The sequence below is a fragment of the Siphateles boraxobius genome, unplaced genomic scaffold (genome assembly GCF_051911475.1).
Source record: "Siphateles boraxobius isolate OS27281-9 unplaced genomic scaffold, OSU_SipBor_1 13, whole genome shotgun sequence".
Taxonomy (NCBI): domain Eukaryota; kingdom Metazoa; phylum Chordata; class Actinopteri; order Cypriniformes; family Leuciscidae; genus Siphateles; species Siphateles boraxobius.
This window is the reverse complement of record NW_027508733.1, coordinates 15,033,781-15,058,027: the sequence shown is the minus strand read 5'-3', so window position 1 is coordinate 15,058,027 and position 24,247 is coordinate 15,033,781. Positions and strand designations below refer to the sequence as shown.

Sequence of the window (24,247 nt, the reverse complement as noted above, 5' to 3'; positions counted from 1 at the left end):
CACCCAACAACACAACAAGATGACATTCCATAATAATAATACAAATTTAAGCTCCTTATTCTGTAGCCGAATCTGTGCTGGTTTGTATTTGCCGCCTCCAGTTTTCAATTTGTTTTGGCTCCAGCTATAGAGCCATGACGTAATTGTGACGTCGGCGCAAAAGGGGTCTATCCACCTTTTTCCTGGTTAGCGAATTTACCCATGATTCATAGCGGGTTTGAACCAGAAGCCGGTTGGCCTTTTCCGGTTCGAAGCTTTATGAAGATTAAGCGCCGCTTGCTCAGAACGCCGCAGTGATGTGCTGGTTAGAAAATATGTGAAATAGAGAGAAATGCACACTTCATACGAATTAACCTATACATAAGCAGAGAGCAGCCCATTTCTGCTCGTTTTAATTATTTTGTTTAAAAGTACACATTTCAAGCTTTATATAGATATACTTTTCATGTATGTGAGGCAAGTAACTTATACGCTGAGTTTCGTTGATTAATAAGACAGGCTCCAGTTCACGCGCCCGCGCCTCCGTGTCCTGTATATCTACTATTTGCTTCTTATTTATTATTCCAGGCAATTTGTTGAATAAAAAGATAAGTTGTCTCTCGCCATTGACTACCATACAAATTTTTTCAGAAATAAGGTCCCATGAGCCGGAAGCAGAGGGGAGGGACTTAGGCTCTCTATTGGGAATCTTATGATCATATCTGACTCATCTCATGCGGTTCCCTTTTCATATAATCAACATAGATGAAATAAATAAAACCATTATATTGTGAAACTTAAATATAAAACGTATGTAGGGTATGGACCAATCAGACACACACTAATTATTCATTATATACAAAGGTTTATGAAACTCCAAAGCTAACAGCCCAAATGAACGAACACAAGGGCAGAAACAGTGTCATGTTACAGGGCATGATAAGAAGATTTTACGACCTCCGAGGAATGTGGCCACATGCACAAGAGAGAGATACAATGGGAACACAGAAACCCTTTTTAAAACAGACTTTGCTGCATTAATCATAGACTAACTGATCTATAAATGAACATGCATAAAACTGTGATGACTATTGTGACTATTATGTGACTGTGTGACTATTATGTATGGTATGTACCATGGTATACCACCAACTAACGATCAATGTAACCTCACCTGTATCATGCCTCCTACCTAATTAATCCTCATTTAATGACTCACACTTTGATCTACACACCTTCTTCTAGAATGCAGTGTGGATGTGTTATAGCTACCTAAGCATTAATGAAGGTATAACCATGCTTGAGACAAAGACTCGTAAATCAACTAAGAGCCACTTTCCCTCTCAGATATGTCACCGATCTTATTGGTCAAGTTCAACCCTTGGGGGAGGATCTTTTCCAGCCTTTATTAGAGACAGTCCACATGTGACCTCCCTTTCTTAGTTCTTTCATCCAGCCGCAACACTGTTCTGGTGATACTGGGGAACCCCCTCCCCCTCCACGGGGGCCCCAGGGCCCAGCAGGCCTCGATCCAACCAGATAGGGGCTTAGGCAGAAGAGAGAAGACTCTCTCACAAAGAACCAAGGACAATCTCAGGATTTTTGGAACAAAGACTCCAACCAACAACGACTCCAGTCACCCACTCTTCCGACTTCCTCACTTCTCCTGGGTGCTCGGCGTGGCCTCAACAGGGCCTCAGGCCTTGAACAAACCAGCCATGCGTTCCGGGAGAAAGAGAACTCTCAACCAACTTCCACTTGACACTGCCGGGACCATCAACGACTTAAATTTTCAACAACTTCAAGAATTGTTCCCACTACAAATGCAAGTATTCAATTCAATGAAATGTGAAAATGAAATTCTGATGGTTCTTCTCATAGTCCCTTTTTCCGGTTTCCAATTTAATCGTATCACTAACCTATTTCTGTATTTCTGTGTATATGTGTGTTTAGTTTATTTATGTTTATGATTTAGTTAATAAACTTATGCACTTTATGTATTTGGTTCTGATTTGCTTGCAATACGAAGTCCATTTACGGTTTTTGTTCTTGCTACATGCTCAAAATGCTGTACATGCTAAGAAATAATTATTCTTCTGTGGCCAGGGAAGATACCCTTTTCTTAGAATAAATTAATAATCAAAAGAGTTTGTTGGACGAACTAATTAATTGATTGTAATATTAATTTAGCCATGTCAAGTTAATCCAATTAACTGACCCAAATATTCATAATTAATCATAAAAAGTTATTATTGATTATTAATATTTCATATAGCTAAGTTCCTTACAGTATGTTTAGTTTTTTTTTTTTAAACCTCTTTTAAGTGTCACACTGCTCCGCTTTGCTCACGTGCTCTGGTGTGTAGCCTATAGGCTACATGCATGTGTGCGTGATGTGATGGAGGGGTGCGATTTTCGAATAAAAATTGAATAATACCCAGCGATCTTCGAATATTATTTTTGTTTGAAATGCCCATCCCTACTGGTAGTATTACACCTTTTTCGTTGGATGCTTCAGTTTTAGCGCAGCTAACCAAAAACGTCTACTCTCTGGCATTGAATGTAGCTGATACGAACCAGACATAGGCATTCTCTCCTTTTTATCTTATGCTCAAAGCACCCAGTTTCTAAAAAGTTTTTTTTTTAAATCTTTTTTGAATTGTTAAAACAACCAACAACAGCACATGTAGACCCTGAACACATTCTCTCACTGCTAATACAGTACGAACCGGAAGTAGGCAACCGGAGTCGTCGTCGTGGCGGCGAGCAATGTTTAGAGCGGAATAAGGTGGATAGGCGCGTGGTGATCCAAAATCAGGGTATCTTCCCTGGTCCGTCCATTCCAAATCCGTTTTCAATTAAAAAACAGAAAACGAAAAATGTAATCGTTTTTCAGTTTATTATATCCGTCATAAAATGAAGAAAAAAAGAAGACGGATTTTAAAAAGAAGGAATTAATACATTTTCCTATATTTCGTTTCTCAATCTTACTTCTTAAAACTAAAGTGTGAAAAATTAAATAAACAAAATCTTAAAAAGCTACATTTTCCACGACGGAGCTTCCTTTTTTCATCAGCATTTGCAAAGGTCAACAGCCGGGGGAGCAAAGACGCGGCAAAATTATTACAATGGCATCTTTATCAAGGCACGCAGATGTGATCGTCAACATGATTGATGATCATATGACTAATGAAAATATTTCTGCGCACCTATCCCACATGGGTGTACAAAAATGCTCTGCAAGTGTAAGAGTGTTCGCAGATTTTGCAAAGAACACAACGTGAAAAGACGCAGCCACGTTGATGATAGTCATCTAGAGCTGGCTGTATGGTATGTACCATGGTATACCACCAACTAACGATCAATGTAACCTCGCTATAAATGAGGTAAGTTTATGGACTATTTTTGAAGTTTATCATTCATGTTTATTCATGTTATGTAAGGGGACGTTAGTTATGAATGCAGCACAAAAATATTCAGCCTGCAAAAGCAAATATATTTGTTATTACTAATAATAATGATTGTGTCTTCCTTTCGAATTTGCATTTAATGTACATCTTTGCCAGGATTAATGAGAAGATCTGGCATGACATGTAATCTCAGATGTATATGTAACACTCTTTGTAAACACACACCTATCATTAAGGGGACTGTCCATGCATAATCGTTTTTATACTGTAGCCTACTATATTCTCCCTCCTTTAACTTTGGGAATACCAGTATTACACACACACACAATTAATATAATGCATACTAATGAGTTATATCATAAAAACAATATTTTCTTCCTTGTTCAACAGGTGGGGCCAACATTTGGGCGCACATTTATGACAGGTTATCTGTCATGAAAAGGCATACGTGCAGGTGAAGTTCGGGTCGGTAAAGCACTACGACTGGTTCATCCACCATATTATGAATTGCGACATAAGGTTGGTTCTACCCTGTCTTTAAGGCCTTTAACTGAGTTATTTAATACAATTAAATAATAAATAGTTCTGTTATAACAGCTTGTTTTGTGAACTATTAGGGTGTATGCAATCTGAATCTAGTCTATGCAGAATACATGGGACATAAACTACACTTGGACCAAAATGAGAAGCTGGTAATGTTTGGAGTGGGGCATGTTGTGGCAACAGATGGCTTCAGCTGCCAAATTGTGGCTCATAACACCATGCCTGTTGAAAACAACTTAACAATCTATCAGAAAGTTTACAGGTTAATACATGCCCCTTTAACATTTATTCTTTGTCTGTCAGTCTTAAATCAATGGTTCTCAATTCCTGGCCTGAGGGAACACATCACTGCACTTTTCAGATGTCACAGACTGGAAACATTTTTGACTCCCTGACAAGATATTTCTATGGGCCCCCTACCCATTAAAAACATTATATCACAATACATTGGCCCTTATGAACAATTTGAAATTGGTGTTAAATGTGACACCAGGTCAATTGGTCTAACTAGAATTGAGAATCATTGTGAACTAATTCAGCATGTTTTGAACATTTAAACTGCACTGCCAGTTTTTGAAGCCTGGATTTTCTTTCAGAGAAGCTGTGGCAAAAAACGGCATGTGGGATCAAATCCGGGTTGACCATGGAAAAGAGTTCTATATGTGCCTGTATATCCAAGATCTGCTGTCCAGACACAGATACAATATAAACAGGCAACCATATGTACAGACAAAATCATCAAGGGTAAGTTTTTCCTGCCACATTAAAAACCTCACATGAAGTCCATCATTTCTTTACACGATAAAATAAATAGTATGATACTGTATCCACAGAACCTCAAAGTTGAGCGAATATGGCCAGAAATAAATAACAGTCAACTATCCCCTGCTGCAACTTCAAGACCAAGAGCTGATCAACATGGAGGACAACACAACTAGATATTGTGTATCCAATCTCACTTGTCAGGTTTCCTCAATTGGGCTGGAACAAACTGTGCTATCATGGAATGCACATGATTGCAGGTATTTCTAAACATGCATTTTCTTTTTTTGGTTGTAACAATGTAAACATGCAAAATTATATACAAATCATTATTTTGTAAATAATTGCACCATTGTGAAGCTACATGTAGATTTTGTGTCCTCTCTATGATCGAGAACCCAGCCATTTCATGCTAGAGTTGGCTTTACTTACAACCTTTTTAAACCTTTCTTCTTGTTTATATATTAATTATGGTACTGCTGTTATAGGAAAAGGAATACCAAACATCTTGGCTGAAGGTGGGTGTCCAGCAAAGATTTCCGAGGAACTCCTTCCACAGGCCTCTGTGGTTGCTGACATGTACCAGCAAGATGTGGGGTCCTGTCTGACAAGAACATCACCATTTGGGACAGATCCCTTTCCTTGTGAGGAAGACAGAGCCCAGGCGGAGGAAGAATTTCTGATCATTATCCAGACATTACACGGTGCTTTGATCAGGCTGTAAATTAGGTCTTCACACCCTTTAAAGAAGCCATATTACATCTCATAAATGTAACAAGACGTTATTCATGAAGATGAAGGTTTCTTTAAGAATACCAGGAACAAGACATTCATCATAAAACTAACATTTATTACATATTTCTGTGAACAATCATTTTACAAAGTACAAAAATAAACAGCAAGTCTTTTGAACATAGGCATTATCAATTGTATTAAAACAATGCTGTAATTTTAGGTATAAAACTGTCACATTAAAGCTTTAATAAAGTGCTATCCAGTGCTGCATTTTACTTCAAAAGTTGAACTTGACACTTAAACAGTGATATTTGGTATATAACTTACATTGTATATAATATTGTATATAATTACTCTGATTAAAGCAGAAAAAGTGCTGCCTGTAGTGCTTCTCACTTTTAAGTCAATAACTGAACAGTAATAACTTTTTTAATACTGTATATTCAAGAGTATATTTACTCTTAACGTGTAACAAACACCAGTAACTAATAAAGAGCTGCCGTACTAGTGCCATATTATGAAACTTCTAAACGTGTGACACTTGTAACAGGTATACAGCTTTTTTTCCCACTGTATTTAATCTTTGATAAAATCACCAAAAGCAGACAAAGCACCATCAATTCCTGTGACTCTGTAGGTGTTTTCCCTTGAGTTGTCTCCTCTGCATTTCACACAGGTGTTGGCATTTCGCTGCCACTGGTCAAAGCACACTTTGCATGCAATGAGACTGACAGCAAACTGCAAAAACAGGATCATTCATGGGCCCTAGAAATTTAAAATAAACAAAATTACTTGTTAGTTTTTTCATAATATTTCTGGGATCTTAATCCAGAGAGAAGAGAGAAAAGTATTACAGTTTAATTCACAAAATACTATCCTGGCTATCAACAAATCTTATAGAGACTACATTATCTTCTTAACAAACCGTTGCAAATTATGCAAGCAAATGCATTTTTAATAGCTGCACGTTCTTCGTCCGTGAATGTAATAAAACGTCTGCGTGCCAACGTCAGCTCAGATAAGCCTCTGATGGCCTGAGCAACCTCTGGCAGTTCTTGGGATGCCAACACCACCTCTTCAATTCTTTCTAAGACCTCTGATAGCCGGCTGTCATCATCACGTTGGCTGAGGAAAGAAGTTACAATAAGCACACCATGTTTTTCAAATATTTAAGTCGGTTACATGCTAGTAACTAACATGCTCCAAATATCTGCTATTTTACCTTAATTTTCTCCTTTTGGATCTCATATCCAAGAACTGTTGTTCAGGCACAGCAAACACCTTCCTAGAATTTTGTTTCCAGTAAGCTCATCTTATTTTAAAAGATGAATTATGTCAAGATTGAACAAGTGAACATTTTATTATAGGAAAACAACACTACTAAAATGCAGACACCCAAACAAGCTGCTTTCAATGTGTTTTTTGCCCTCTATCAAGGCTTCATCAGTCGGAACCTGATCATTTTTCTTTAACTTTTTGAGGGTCAGAAAAATTCAGGTCATTTGAATGTGTATTATATTTTTATGTGAATTACACCCTTAATTTAAAAAAAAATGTAAATCATATTTATATTGTTTAGGTGTATATAACTTTTTTTTATCAACTGGTATTACATTTCTCTGACCTTACTGGTGTTCTCATTGTGTTTTTCTTAGATTTTTTTTAAAACAGCTTGTAGTCAATCTCATTTTTTGCAGTTACATTTTGTTCCCTCTGTATCGAGAAATTCATTCCCCTGGCCATCAGTCAGTATCATACCATCTTCTGATCCAATAGCATCTTGGACTTTTGCCAAGATACCAGGAACTGATGCCTCATGTTCATGAAAACATATCGCCACAGTCTTCTGGGGTGTCCATTTTCCACCAACCAGATCAGCAAGAAAAACATTCCTTGAAATGAAAATATGTTTAGTTAAATATCCAAAGACCACCCCATCTTCCTATAGCCTAGACCTAGGGAGAATGCAATGTCAACATACAGTGTAGTCACAGTATATTTATGGCTTCAATAATTCAGGCAGACATACAAGTTGTTAAAAAAAACCTTGCTATTAGAACTGACAGTGAACTTATAACATATCCCATTTGCTAAGGTCTTCAATTTTTCGTTAAAACTCAAAAGCATCAACCAAAACGGTCATATAATAATATTGTTCCCATGGGCAAAACGTTTGTTGAACTCACCGTTGAAAAGGTTGACATAGGCTACTGGCCCACGGCGCAGACAAAGATGCCTGCAAAGCAAAACCAGCGGCCGCACTGGGTCGTTGAAATGCAAAGCGCACAGACCCAGATCCAGTAATGGGTCGAACACTTGAGTCCGGTGATTGCACCTCGGCAGAATCTCTCTGAACTTCGTAGTGTCCTCTTGCAACAAGATCTACACTACTAAAAAATCCACTCGCTCCAGCGAAGATAGCGATGTTGCCTGGAACTACACACCTTAAATTAAAATTGATAGTTGTTTATAAGATTATATAGTTTTGCTTAATTGTAACATTTTCTAATAATTGGCACAGATGGGCAAATTCGGCCTGCAGTGCCTCACTGTTCTGCAGTTTAGACCCAACCGTGATAAAACTCGCCTGCCTGTTGCATTCCAGTAATCATTAAGACAAGAGATTAACTGGCTAAGGTGTGCTTGATTAGGGATGCAGCTGAACTTTGCAGGACATTGGCCTAGATAAGGCGAGTTTGCCCATCACTGCAGTGGCATATGATATATATATATATATATATATATATATATATAGGCGATACTTTTTATTTAAAAAAATATATCTAAATCATTACCTGAAATATATACGGCCAATCTTATCATTTGTCATGTCTTCATCCTTTAAAGTGACCCTCTTAGGACCCTTGATAAGCGTGTATGTATCCATGGCTTGCTTGAAGGAAGTTTTATTTTATTTATTTTTTTATTAACAAAACGTACCTTCAATATAAAAACAATTTAAACACATACATAACCATACATACATGCCCAACCAAATATAAAATAAAAAAGATTTTTGTAAACACAATAAATAAAAAAGAACATAAAATAGCCTAACACTAATCAGTTATCAAATTGTGTATAAGTTTGAAAACCTCCAAGGCTTGTCTTGTTTTTATATAATTCAAAGCTTTCTTATACAGAGTTAACTCCTTCATAAAAAACAAAAACAAAGGTATTACCTTCATAAATCTACACTTATGTATAATCCTGATAATATAGCAGCGGGACGTGGGCGGGCCGTGGGGGCGTGTCTATAATTTTATTACCTTTGTTTTATAACAAATATTCAATCAACTGTCATAAACTATGCATCATTTGAAAGCTAAAACACTCAAGAATTATTTTCTGGACTTGTTTTTGCAATCAATACACCAGAAAGGAAAGGGTTAAAGTAAATGCTGACAGACTGACCCTGTAAATATGAACAAAATGAACGGCAATAGGCCTACTTATCTTTCATCTCCTATGTTTGAGATCAGTTTGGACGAATCCAAGACACACCAGCATACATTTCAATGTATAGGTCTACTCTTCAAAATGCATCCCACTTTTTAATCCAAAACAACGAAAAAATAGGGGGAAAAAACGAAATATCCTCCTTTGTTTTCATGAGCGCTTCCAGTTAGAGTAATCCATCATGTTCACTTTCAAAGAAATAACAATTCTAATTTGTATTCCAATGTTCAAAAACGATCTCTACCCCGTAGTTTAGACTAGGCTTGTTTGAGATGCGCCTTGTCTCGCCTGAAATGTAGTCGAGAGTAGGCGGCTGCAGTGAGAGGAGGAGTGAAAAAAGCGCAGGCAAGCCGGACAGTTCTCGCTTCTCGCAGTGGATCTGACACCTGCGAGATCAATGATGGATATCGCGGGATTCACGGGATTCACGCTCGTGCAGTGTTGCTAATAAACTGGATCTAAATTAAGTTCTGTTGCTTTTACATGAAAATAAATATAATGAACAAGACACACTACTTGTTATTTAATTCCATTCCAAATTGGAATCATTTCTTCTTTAATAGGCTACAGACATAGGCTATGTTTGTTTGTTTTTTTGTTTGGTGTGTGTGTGTGTGTGTGTGTGTGTGTGTGTGTGTGTGTGTGTGTGTGTAGGCTTGTTTGAGATGAGCAAAATCTGCGCAGAACTGATCACCGGTGATCAACGCGAGATGCATGCCGGTTAGAAATGTGTCCGAGTGCGGTCCGCCTTGCTCTGATGTCATGCTGACGTGTGTCAAAAAGCTCTCGCGAGCGCAAGGCGCACGTGTCGGATTCTGCAGTCGCACGCAGTGTCTCTCCACCGACTGCGCTGATCAAAAGCATGATGGGAAACGACTTGCTGAAGACACAGCTTAAAGGTATTGTTGGTAGAAATCCCCAAAAATACTTTTTTTCAAATTTGTTTAAACTGTCTTTATATATCAATGCATAATTAAAATGTAAGTACTCTGGAAAAGAAATTATAAAAATCGAGTGTCTGTAGTTCTCTCAGGACTGTAATAAACACTGCTCATTATTCCATTCGGGACGAAAGAAATGATTGGCTGGGGCGACTGTCACTCTCCCTCGCTACCATGGATACCACCTCTGCTGATACAGGAGCTGCCCAAATGCGTGCACCCGTTTGAAGAGGCACGGAAGCTAGTAATAACAATTATGGCATATAGAGGCAGCGAAGTCAAACAAGTTAAAAAAGGAAGACAGTATTTGAAAAGGCTATGAACAAAAAGTCTTTGGATAAATAAAGATATCATACGAGAGTCAATATCGGCGGGCTTTCCAGCGGTGGCGACTACTGAGGGATCTCAAGGGGCTGAAAAGTGACTCCATGATGGCTTTATTTCTGCTGGACAGGTAATCTTGCTGTTTTCATTTTGATGGCATTTATTTTTTCATGAAGCATGTATCACTAGCACACGTAGCTACCTAATATAGCTACCTAACGTTAAGTAGCATAACTAACGTTAAACTGGCTTAGCTATGACAGTGTAACTTTGGTGTCGACTGGTATGACGTTACTGTTAGTGAGCCAGGGTTGAGACGATAAATAAGCAATAGGCCTATCTGCAGTTGAAAGCTGTTTTGTTTAATTTCGCCAAATCTAACTTTAGGTTAAAAAGTTTAGGGGATCTATTTTTATACCTAGCTTTACCCTCTGCCTAAACTTTGTTCCTATTTTCAACGTGAACTCTACCTTCTCCGTTTTTTCACGTTTGGTTTGTTGTTATATGCTCTACATATGTTTACCTATGCCTTTATGTTGTATCTGTATGTGCTATGTTGTGTGTGTGTGTGTTATATTATCTCGGGTCTGCAATGCAGTTGTGAGAAGGTGTTTGAGTGTATGTTACTCAGTTTATCTGTAAACAATCTTATGTTATGAATATTACAAATTAACCTTCATCACAGTGTAACTGATAGTAACGGCAAACGTGTATCAATTAAGCTATTTATCTTTGCCTTATATTGAGTTTGATTCCGTTACGAGCTAGTAAAATATTTTACACTTTACCAGTATCGATATGCGAGCTTGATAGTGAGTACTAACAGCCATGTTAATTGTTTATATTCATACTGATAAAGTTAGCTATTAATTACTTGTGATTCTGACATGATGTCACTACATCTGGTAAAGCTGGTAAACGCGTCCGACTCATAGACAGTAAAAGAAATGGACAGAGCGACCTCGTTGATTTCAACGGAGAGAGTTGAAGCCAAACATGGGTACTCACTTCCTGATAGCCAAGCGTTCTGCGCAGGCTCAAACTGAGCTTGATGACGTAGATGTCACGTGAGCAACCTGACTGGGAGTTGTAAATCTTCTAGTAGCTGTGCCAAGACAAATCTTAATCACCCGTAGACAGTCACCCAACCGCGACCTGCAGCAACTTTTGGTAAGTATTCTGATTAATTATTTTGTCATTTTGCTTAATATTTATTTATTTAAAATTTAATGGGCTGACTTTAGACAGTAAAAGATTGCCTGCGAGCTTCTCCTCCTGTCTATACGGTAATGTCTCTATTGTGCGACATAAAGTCGCGTGGTTATGACGCAATTTTTAGCCTATTTTTACAAGAATGGCTTCTACGGGGCCATAACGTAAGATACAAAGTAATGGAGCCTTTTATACATTGTCGTGTTTCTTTAGAAATAAATAATGGACAAATGGAGTCTTTGGACGCCTCAGATGTAAAGTTATTCGCTGTCAAAGTGATGCCAAAATGAATGGGAGTCAATGGGATGCTAACAGCAGGTGATAGCCAGCTACAATGGCGGCCCCGGAGGCAGCTTCAACTTCCGGCTGATGGATTACCCCCTTGGTCCGACTCCGCTGAGCGAACGGCCGGGATCGCGCGTTCATTTGTTTTGGGGGCGTGGCTTTGGAAGGAGCCGAGAAGGGAGGGGGTGGGAGTTAATTGAATAATGAGCTGTGTTTATTGCAGTCCTGAGAAGACTACAGACACTCGATTTTTATAATTTCTTTTCCAGAGTACTTACTTTTAATTATGCATTGATATATAAAGACAGTTTAAACAAATTTGGACAAAAAGTATTTTTGGGGATTTCTACCTACAATACCTTTAATGTATAGTGGAGAAGTAAATAAAAAAATTATATATAGTTTTCCATATAAAAAAAATACATTTCCTTATATATTAGACCCCAAACACCATGAACGTTATCCTTTTTGAACACTGATTTAGGTTAAATGAAAGGTTGTGCGGAAAACACTTATGGAGGTTGGACGTGTTTTATAAAAATAAAAAAACTCCAAATTCAGAACGAGATCAAATAACAAATACATGTGCATACGTAGCTACGTGCTGTGATCTAGGGGGAGATTGTTTCGTGAGAAGTTAAAATCCTTAAAAAATGCGCCTGTTTACAAATACGAAATAATCAACGCAATTATTAATGAGACCCATTGATTTGACACGTATTATTTTGTGGCCTTTTGTTTATTGGTCAATGAAGTGCATAGGCTACATCTTAAACTAAACTGATTTATGTTAGGCTATAGGCCTATAAGTTATTATAACATCTCCACGTATCGGAAAAAATATATTTACCCCGTCTTAAAAAAAATGATCTAAGCCTACGTTTTGAACGTTACTCTGTATCAAATCAGACTAGTGATGGGTCGTTCATAGATTCGTTCATTTTGAACTAATCTTTTAATATGACTTGGGACCATGATATCTATGCTCGGGACTACCGAATTGTCTCAGAGAGTGATTCGTTCATTTTGTGTTGACCGCGCATGCGCATTGCGCATATGGGTTCTGAATCAGTGCCATTAGAGAGAAAGAGTTATATATATATACATACACACACACACAATTCATTTATTTAAATGGGTTAGGGTTATGTTTGTATGTATACATATTTGTCAAAATGTGTGTTTGTGTAATAAATATAGGCCTACATAAATACACATGCATTCATATATATATATATACAATTAATATATTATGTGTATGGGTTAGGGTTAGTAATGTGTGATTGAAATATATATACATGTGTACTGTACACAGTACATCGTATACATGTATTTGTGTGTGTTTTCTGATGAATGGTTTAGTCTATGATTAGGGTAGGATGAAAGGGGTACATTAGCCATACTGAAATGAATCCCGTTAACAGTTATTTAGCTACGTATTTAGGAACATATTTAATTCACTCATTAACTATCTCTCCGGTTTCATTTTATGAAGTTAATATTTACCGAACATTGCTGCAAATATAGTCGTTGCTTTCTACGTTATGGGAGCAGTCCATTTCCCTCCTAAATCATTCATTTGTACATGCACAGCGTAATTATTTATATTTGGTTGGAATTCTGAACGGACCGCCACTGCAGACCTCTTTGCGTGATCACGAAGGTAGGCTAATCGTTGAATCGGAATTTATAAGCAAGATCACGGATAGCCTAATACAGCCCAGTTGTGCTGAAATAAATATCATGAGACGTCCATCATCAGATGAAAGCCGCTAAAGCCAGTGCTACTACCCATGCGAACATGAACACTAAAGCCCAATTTATACTTCTGCGTCGAACTTACGCCGTAGCTACGCCGTAGGCTGTGCGTAGCGCGCGTACCCTTCGGCGTACCCTGACGTGCACCTCTCCAAAAATGTAACAACGCGTCAATTCTACGCAGACGCAAGCGCTGTGATTGGTCTGCTCAAACCGCTCCCTCGGGTTTCACATGCTCCCTCTGCGTGCGTCAACGCGGACAATGACGCAGAAGTATAAATTAAAACCAATGCGTAGTCTACGGCGTAGAGGCTCCGGCGTATGTCCGACGCAGAAGTATAAATCAGCCTTAAGCTTTTCCCTCCAAAAAAACCCTAAAAATCTAAGTAATATACAGTAGGCCTATTTCGTTGTCACCCTGCCTCTCCAAATGCAAAACTGACATAAACTAAATGCACTAATGCAGTAACAGCTGAAAAGGTACTTGGGTGTGTGTTTTATTTTATATTTACCATTCAATAATGTAATCACTGCTGTCTGTCCCATAGAAGAACATGTTTTGGAACTATTGGGTCTTGTATGAACCACGTGACAGCCATAGCGGCGACATCAAAGCGTGTCGCAACTCTTTCTCTCTATGGCACTGTTCTGAATCTGTACTGGAAACAGAAATTATTAGTTCATCTCTCTCGAGTCTTCGGGTTCGGGACGGGTCCGAGTCTTTCGTTCTTCCTGTTAGACCCATAGACATAGTAGAGACTACCACCGTCAGTACCAGTGTTGTGCCGAATCCGACTCCCTGCCAGAATATGACTGCCCTCGCGAGCACGCGCATGACGTCAATTCGTACCGCCAGTTGCGAAAACAGACAGGCATCAGACGACGTAAGAAATTTTACATGATAGCAATATTTGTGTGTTGATCTTTGATCATATATTTATTAGTTATTTGTCTTTGATCATGTATTTGACCAAACTCGTATGATTTATAACTTGGACTGTCTAGCTGTGATTTTTCGCTTGTATTGTGTTTTTACTACAGTATTAAAACAGTGTTTTTGAAACACTACAGTGTTTTTTGTAGTAAAACAATGGTTTAGTTTCGTAAGGGTAGCCTACACCTAAACATGAACATCATTACTAAAGGGATGTAGACAAATTTGTCATTTGACTTTACTGCCTGCACATTTTCTTTATAACAACAGTGCTGCCAAAATCATACTCCCTTATGTAAAATACTTATGAATGAATCTGAACATTTGTGATTTTTTTGCAGGTAGTCTTTAGGATGAGATGTGTCTCCAGAATGAGTTTTTTGGGTCTCTGACGCAGCTAAAGTGATATCAGTGTGGGGGTGTGATTTCGGCAGTGCTGCCAACATCATACTCCCTTATGTAAAATACTTATGAATGAATCTGAACACTTGTGCTTTATTTCGCAGTGCAGTGCTACCACAATCATACAATTTTTCTTTTCTTTTTTTTGCTAACCTAAAATAAATAAATACTAGGACAAATGCCAGACAACTTAAGACCCATTACACTTATCACACTTATCCAACTCCAACTAACTCCAAAAAAAACTCCATTTGTTGGATCAGTATAAAGTAGATTTTCCAGGGCAGGAAATGAGACCTCAGTATCAGACTGGGTACCAGGCAGCGAACCCAATCTACTCTCATTCTGAGGTTCAGTCCAGAGCAACTATAAAACTCACAAGGACATACAGTTGTGGCATGTGATTGACTGGTCATGCATGATCATTGACACTTCTGACTCCTTCTCCATTGCAGCACACCTTAACAGTCGATGATGTTGCCATCACCAGACTACTCATGCGACTGCATGGAACTTGACTTTTGACTTACCAAACCTCTTTTTATTGTATATTGTGTATGTTCATGTTAACTGCCTATGATTTAACATATCAGTTTTTCAAATTTCTTTTTACAAATTGTTATTCAGTTGTTGTTTAAATTAGACATCAGATATTTTACACCCAATTACATATCAGATAACATTCTACCATACATAGTTCACTTATATTTCATATTTACCATCCTTGTGCATTGAAGCTCTCTTTAGCAGTTTAATTGTATTGTATTTGTAGTGTAAGGGGTATACAGTTAAAGACCCAGAACCAGATATGAAGAATGAAGACCCAGAGTCAGAATTATAAAAAATTAAAGAAAATATTTACTGAAGATAGTTTGCTGTTTCATCAGCAGAAGTCAGCTTCAATACTCGCACAGGAGTTCGTAGGCCGCCCCGCTTACAGTTACAAAGATCACAGCAGTTATACGATTTCCAAGGTCTAAGCTACGTCATTGCTTACAGGATGAATGATTCTCATTGGCTATGAAATAGATAAACACAGTAATTTTCCACACATATACAGATAGACTGAAGCATATCTCCATCGATTATGCAGCTGAAGTTAGGCACGTCATGACCTTCCAGGTCGCAGATTTGGGTTGCTGGGCGCCAGCATGTCCAGAACAACAACTCGGTCAATCTCCAATAATGCCAGTGGTTCCTTAACCTGTAACCAAGAAGACTAACACACACACCGACACACAGCTTTTCCAAGGTTGGATTTGGCCAGGCTCTCACTATAAACAGGAGAGTCCTCTCAAAACATCTAGATAATGCGTTCTTTCTCTCAAGGATAGCTAAACTTTAGTCTAACTGGAAAGAAAGGCTTTAACAAAGAAATGGCCCCTTAAACTATTGGCTTCAATGACCCCTATATGTTTTAACACATTGAAGACCTTTCTCAAACACAAAACAAGTCCCTATTTCATTTCTGGAAGCTGGGTTAAATAAGCAAGCACTGCATTCAGATATCAAATACAGACATTAAAGAATACATGAAAAGAACATTTCAGTAATCACAATGGTAACTTATATAAATAAAGTAAAATCTCCAGATAAGTCATTCAACTCATTTGATATTTAGAAGGAAAAATATTGATTAATACCTTAATTATAATCAATCATTACATATACATTGAAGCAGCAGTGGATTCCAATCCACCCCCTTCAGTAGTATTGTAATAAAATCTTCTTCTTATTTTTTTACAACTGTCTCTTGTGTTTATACATGTTATACATAAAGTTACCCAGAACCAAGGGATTTCCTCCCACTAATTGAAATGATTTTTCTTATTGTATAATTCTTTTTTGTTAAAGTTGTTTCCTGGTGTATGGACGCAAACCCACCCACTCACTCACCCACTGACTCACTCACTCACCCACTCACCCCACCAGCTTGCAGTCGTTTCTTGACTGTGTTTTGTTGAATTTTTTTGGTGATAAACATGGATCACGACATATAAAAAAAAATATTGAATTATAAAACAAATGGTTCATACCCTGATTGGTATTCCAAAACGGAGAAATCAAATTTTAGAAAAAAGGCCAGCACTTTTGACCTCCAAAGTAAGAGCCATAAAAAAAAATCACATTTACAATTTTTAAAATTATTTTATCAGTTCTCTTTGTAAAAATGGTCTAAAGTTTGATCTTAAATTTTGTATCTCATATGCTAAAGGGGATGCCGCCAGGTGCACCTGCAACATCTAGCCCTGCTTTTTGCGTTCGTACATTTAAGTTAAAAAAGTACAGAATATACTACTTTATATTTGACTGCAACGTATGTTATTCAACGTGAGGACATGCGCTATGATTAAACAATGCACACGTTTTAAAATTATGAATGTTGCAAAGTTGAATCGCCATCAATAAAAATTCGCTTATACGTTTTATGTATCTAAAAATATATATATATAATTAGCATAAATAGTAAAATATGGCTAGACATTTTGAGGTAATCACCCACTCCTTTGTAATTTACCATTTAAGCCATTTATATTCGCTAGCAGTATAAATTAGTCGAGTTTTTAGATACATAACTTAATTCCACTAGGTGTCACTATACAGTACTGCATGCATTTTAAAGCTGACACACATTCCTAATCATAAAAATTAACCATGGTTTTACTTGTTTAAAAACACAAAAAAAAACATAGTTACTATATTAAAACTATGGTTATTGTAGTAAAACTGTGGTTTTGCCAATAGTAATCAACACACACACACACACACACACACACACACACACACACACACACACACACACACACACACATGATTACTACAGTTTTACTTCAATGAAACGATGGTCAATTTTCTTAAGAAATAGCACAGGGGTCTCCAACCTACTCCAACACACCTGCCATGATGTTATATGTATATGTACTTAGTTTGGAGTAGTTCTCGGGCTATATATGCGTGTATGTATATGTGTACAGGAGGTGTCCAGGACCTCTGGCAGAAAATTAGGCCCACAGCATTAAAGATACAGCAGACTATTAGCTCTCTTTTTTTTAAATCTGACCATAGAACCCGTCCTGTTTGAAGTTCTAGTAGTGTCAGTTACTTTTCAAACAGTCTATGGTCCGATGTAAAAAAAAGAGAGAAAAATGAGCTTTTTGGCAGCAAACACTTAATATGGGTTTGGTTCATACAGGGATAAAAAAGTACCCCATGTGTAAAATGAAATACTATGCTGTATCTTTAATGCTGTGTGCGCCTAATTTTCTGCCAGAGGTCGAGGACATTTTGTACAGATACACATGGCATCATGGATTCATTCAAATACCAACAGATAAGAAATCAAAACCTGTGCTATAAATCTAATAACGGGCCATGTTTGGATATTCCAACTGGATATTGATCCAAAAACAAACTTCAAAATAAAAAAAATAAATGGGTTACTGACAAAACCAAGCATATGCGATGGCCATCCCAGTTCCTGACCTGAACACAGAGAATGAGTGGGCTGAACTGAAGAGAAGAAGTACCAACATGGATCTGGGAATCTACAGGATCTTGAGAGATTCTGTACGGAGCCATGGGTATCTGATCTCTGGTCAGCTGTTCTCCAAACTCATCAGACATTATAGGAGAAAACACAGAGTTGATATCTTAGGAAAAGGAGGTTTAAAGAAGTATTTAATAAAAAGGGGGAAACAATTTTTCCCAACGTGTTTTGCAGAAAAACTTTTATTTCATAATGACCATTCTGACCGGCACAGTATATAGGCCTACACTTTGTCTATTTTTAATTAATTTGTCTATTTTTTCTTTTCATAGATGGTGAATTGTATTACCTGCGGAACAAAGACAAAAAACAGCAGATTAAACTAAAAGTTGTGTGTGGGGCAGAAGAGGCAAGAAATTTTTTGAGGAGTTTCATGCAAGCAGCATCGGAGCTCACACAGGACAAAAAAACACACGAAACCCAATATCTATACGATTTTACTGGCATGTCACAGGACATTGAAACCTGGGTAATAACATTTACAGAATTAATACTTTTGCAATATTATAAAATGCTAATGATTTCCAACATTATACTGTTTTAATCACAGGTGGCACAGTGAGTACCATGTCAGGCCAGTAGGTCATCAGTTAAGGAGCAAAATGAAATCATTCCAATTGTGGTATTCCTTTCCATAACACATTTATTTATTATTATTTTTTAGAATTAAATTAGAAATAACAATTCAGTTATATAACTAATTATTTTGTTTCTATTTAATGAACTCTAGGTTAAAGATCCTTTCGAACTTGTGTGGATGGATCTAATTGGCAAATTAGCACCAACAGAAAATGGTAACCAATATATTTGTGTCATCATTGACTACATGACCAAGTGGCCCCAGGCTTATCCCCGCAAGTCAAAGGCTGCCAGGGAGGTTTCTGATTGCCTTTTAAAATTTGTGCATCAGTTTTAGGCACCTAAAAGAAACCTCACAGACCAGGGGAAAGAGTTTGTAAACACAGTGAGTCATACATGTTCACTGATAAAACATTGATACAAAATTATTAAATGTCAACTTTTTTCAATATACATACCTTTCATCTTTTCCCTGAGAACTTTAAGAGTCTGTTTTCTTTTATAAATTGCAGCTGAACAGTAATATCTGCAAAGTGTTAAACATTAAAAGGTCCTTGTGCGCACCCTACCACCCACAGACGAACGGCCTTGTGGAACAGATGAATGCGACAATACAGAGGTAACAATAATTTTATTTTAATTCTCTTCACACTGACAACAATTTTGCATAGAACTAGCCATTTATGTATTTAAGTAGAGCATGATGATAGAAATGCAAAATTCATTGGTTCAGTTCCTAGCGAATGCACATAATGACTATGTACACACTGAATACACTATTATTTAAATGGGATAAAAATGTTAACTAGATGCATGATTGTAAATGGTCCTTCCTGACTTCTTTGAACCTGAAAAAAATGTTATTATATTATCAGATCCCTTTGCAAGCTTGTCAAAGACAAGCCCAATGAATGGGACAAACACCTAGATGGCGTAATGTTTGGGCTTCGGACAAAGCGGCAGGTGACAACTAAGTACTCACCGTACTTTTTAATGTTTGGAAGAGAGCCCCATTACCCTTCCGAAATACCTGAGCACTACCGGGTAACTGCCGATTGTTACAATTTTCAAATAAATATCATTCATGATAAATAGGTAGCACTTTTTCAACAGTATTGTACTGTACTTTTTTCAGATTGACAAGAGTGTGGAGGGCACAGTGTCAGTGGAAGAAATTACAGAATCGGCTTTTGCTATGAGTGAGGTTTTAACTGATGCTCAAACAAATACCAGAGCTTCACACGAAAGGGTTAGGCAACAAACAAAACAAAAGAAAGCCCTGAACAAATTCAAAGTGGGGGACAGAGTGTGGAGGCAAAATATAAGGACCCAACAAAGAAAGGGTGGCAAACTGGAGGCAAACTTTCTTGGCCTCTATACAATCCCTTATTGGAAGGGAAAAGTGCAGACCTGGAAGATGACGGGTGGGGGGGTGAAATTCCCAAGAATAAATGTAGATCATTTGAGGCTACATGTTGAGGAACAACCCTGCATCCCACATAAAATAAAGTCTTCATCACCATCAGTTTCAGTTCCTGTGGTCTTTGCATCCCCCTTCTCACCAGCATCTCCACTACCAGTACCACCACCCCCATCTCCACCACCAGTGCCACCACCACAATCTCCACCACCAGTGCCACCACCACAATCTCCACCACCAGTGCCATCACCACAATCTCTGCCACCAGTCCATGTGGTCTTGTCAGCCCTCTCCTCACCGGCATCTCCACCACCAGTGCCATCACCACAATCTCCACCACCAGCATCTCTACTACCAGTGCCATTACCACAATCTCCACCACCAGTGCCATCACCAGCATCTCCACCACCAGTGCCATCACCAGCATCTCCACCACCAGTGCCATCACCACAATCTCTTCCACCAGTCCATGTGGTCTTGTCAGCCCTCTCCTCACCGGCATCTCCACCACCAGTGCCATCACCACAATCTCTGCCACTAGTGCCATCACCAGCATCTCCACCACCAGTGCCATCACCACAATCTCCACCCCCAGTGCCATCACCAGCATCTCCACCACCAGTGCTATCACCACAATCTCCACCACTAGTCCATGTGGTCTCGTCAGGCCCCTCCTCACCGGCATCTCCACCACCAGTGCTATGACCACAATCTCTGCCACTAGTGCCATCACCAGCATCTCCACTACCAGTGCCATCACCACAATCTTCACCACCAGTGCCATTACCAGCATCTCCACCACCAGTGCTATCACCACAATCTCCACCACTAGTCCATGTGGTCTCGTCAGGCCCCTCCTCACCGGCATCTACACCACCAGTCCATGCCACAGCATCCTCAGGAGTTGTGATTTTATCAGGGTCCAGCTCTTCAGTTATAGAATCACGTATGTACTTAAACAACAATTTAGACAGTTATAATAATAATAATAATAATAATACATATTACAGTAGTAACACATGGATTCACCAGTTGTGAGTAACACCATTGCATAATTTAAGACAGACATGTAACCTCAATTGCGAGTTTTTTTATTTTTATAGTTTCATATTCTGTCTTGTCAGGACTTTGCAGTTTTGCTTGTTTTTGACATTTTACAGGTGTCAAAGAAGCCTGGGAAGGAAAAAGCTTGTATGTGCTGGTCTCAAAAATAGGGCCTTTCAAATTGTTTTACTCAGACATTCATCAGACTGCACCCACACGATATTTTGAAAGTGAGGTGAGTTGATCCTTTTAGACGCACCAACTCACTAGGAAATTGTTATCTTGCGGAGTTCTAATTTCTATGAAATATTTTCCATGAAACTAATATTATGTGATTTATATGCCTATCCAGTTATATCTTTCATAACTAAATACTTCAGTAATATATATGTCACAGCTTGGCAGATGAAACAGACAGATGAAGGTATATTTCCAAAGGAGATAAGTTTTAATGTTCGTAATTACAATGAAATAATTATTTTATTTTTACCCCATAATCATAAATATTACAGGTACTTCATGATACAGAAGGGCTAAAACGTGCCCAAATGGGCATGTGACACATTACCACATTCATGCCAACAGGATGGCAGTTCCTGTGGGCCTTTTGTCTTGAAAGTAAGTTAAATGGATAATTATGCCATATATGACATTCTTTCCTTAGTGTAACACCAGAGGTAAATATTAATGGATGGTCATCCTGGATGGTAAATGGATGACAATGATAAATATTGAAATGAAAGGTGACTTCCATTGAAAAGCAACACAAGGAGATATTAGTTAGAGTGTTACTGTTGACAATAGAAGTTAAGGGGGACTTTCTTGTAGTTATCATTCTAGTTGTGACATCATTCTTTAGAATTCCCTCACTTCTATTTTATGAAAGAAGGACAGTCTTGCAGCCTTAAAACATCAAGAAAAAATTAAATAGATAACATATAATTCTTAATCACTTTTTTTTTTTAGTTTGCAGAATGTTTCTTAAACAATGAGTCGCTTCACTTTTCCACATCTGGGGAAAGTGTGGCTGCCTTGAGATTTATTATTGCTGCTTCAAATTTCAAATTTCAAATTTCCAATATTCATTAATTCTTTGGTACCCTAACCATTTGACAGTATTGGTAAAAATGTGATTATTAATTTGCTTGTAAAAACTTGTGATGTTTTAAGAACTTGTTTTATAATAACATTGTTTATTCTGCCGCGGCATGATCCTCAACTAGCTAACCTTAAGGACCTTTGCCATCTATGTGGGGACAAAAACAGTGGCAAAAAAGTGACTAACTGGGTAAGTATTCCAAGAAAGTATATTGGCCCTCATTTATCATTCTTGCGTAGAAACGGGCGTATATGTTGGGGTAAGATTATGCTTACACTCCTCTCACCGCCTGATTTATGAAGCTGTGCGTACCTTTGAAATCCAGATGTACGCAATACCTGCCCTTGATAAATGCCGCGGCTGAAAACGATCGTCATTAGAATAACACGCCCCTATATATTCAAGTATCCGCTTCCCACACACCCTCATTTTACGCCATGGACACACGGAAGACGGCAAAGAGGAGACACTTCTCTGGAGATCGAGAATATCACCATCATGAAAAATTATTATTAAATCAAACAACAATATTGTTGATGATAAATTCAAAGTTAATTGTATTTTTTTTCAAAACGCTATAAATCCATCCATTTTTTGTCTAAAAAAAAAAAAAACAAATATAGCTGCAAGCAGCCATTCCGGGGCCAAGCGCAAACGCAGACGACAAGACATGCCAACATGGCTGGAAGTTTCAGACCGACAGCAGCAAGGAGCAATTAAAGACATTTAAAGATGAATTTAGGCAAATGGCTAAAAAATCATATATACAGTAATTTTTAAGATGATTTAATGGATTATCACTTTCGACCAATAGGCGGCGCAGTTACGAAATCGATGTGATGTGGTCAGAGTGAGGTGACAATGACACATACAAAGTTTGGTGTCAAAATATCAAGGCATTGCAGAGATAAAGACTTAATAGTCATTTTGGCAGCATGTCTCAACTTTGCTGCTGCGGTATACGAAAACGGTTTCGTCTATCGTCACGAAATCCATAACTTTTAGTCGGCACGGTATGGAGATGACACGATTCGATTTTGGTGAAAATCGGACGAATGGTCTAGGAGAAGTTCGAAAAAGAAGGTTTTGAAAGTAAATAAAGATGGCGGACAGGAAGTTCGTCCAAACACGTCAAACTTGGTATCTATGTTCTCGGCATGACCCAAGGAATCTATTAAGACCAGTGTCATTACAATAAGCACATTTAAAAAAAAGTTATTAGCATTTTTGGAAATGTAATTTTAACTTTTGACCAACAGGTGGCGCTGTCTTGAAATCTTTTGAGTACCTTCAAGGCAAGGTGCTGGTAACAAATTCTGAGTTTCATAATGTTACAGCAATGTGTTCATTAAGTATAGCATTTCACATCACAAAACTGCATTGAAATCAATGGGATTTTCATGTTTTGTTCTATTATAGCGCCACCAAGAGGCAAAATCCCACAATTTTTTTCATGTGTCCTCAGAGTGAGCCCCTACATATGTGTGTCAATTTTGGTGAAGATATCTCAATTTGCTTCGGAGTTTTAGACATTTATATGAAAAAAAGCATCAAAAATGACTGACACGTGACTTTGATTTGATTTTACTACCCCTTACCATCAATATTTTGGCATTTGGGCTCTCACACATAGTTAACAAGCTATGGTTCCAAACTTCTGACGGTGGTTTCGTCTCGATCGGACTAGCGGTTTCGAAGATATCGGCAAATGTTTTTTAAGCGCTAAATCACAACGCTACACAAACCGTAAGTCGGAACCTAGCATGTTTGGTATCTCTGGACTCGGCTAGGATTCAGGACCTCAACGAGATGAC

At 38.0% G+C, this 24,247-nt stretch overlaps 1 long non-coding RNA gene and 1 pseudogene across 2 annotated transcripts; one reads left to right on the top strand and one right to left on the bottom strand.

Moving 5' to 3' along the window:
* The first annotated feature begins 3,499 nt into the window (after positions 1–3,499).
* On the top strand, positions 3,500–4,964 carry LOC143735523 (uncharacterized; annotated as a pseudogene). The gene is made up of 4 exons (XR_013203210.1): positions 3,500–3,908; positions 4,007–4,194; positions 4,529–4,676; positions 4,766–4,964. The product of XR_013203210.1 is annotated as an uncharacterized LOC143735523 (transcript).
* A 559-nt stretch (positions 4,965–5,523) lies between these two features.
* On the bottom strand, positions 5,524–9,276 carry LOC143735581 (uncharacterized). The gene is made up of 7 exons (XR_013203238.1): positions 8,882–9,276; positions 8,225–8,318; positions 7,616–7,873; positions 7,188–7,321; positions 6,652–6,741; positions 6,355–6,554; positions 5,524–6,194 (listed from the first exon to the last, which is right to left on the bottom strand). It is a non-coding gene; the product is annotated as an uncharacterized LOC143735581 (long non-coding RNA).
* Positions 9,277–24,247: the final 14,971 nt, after the last annotated feature.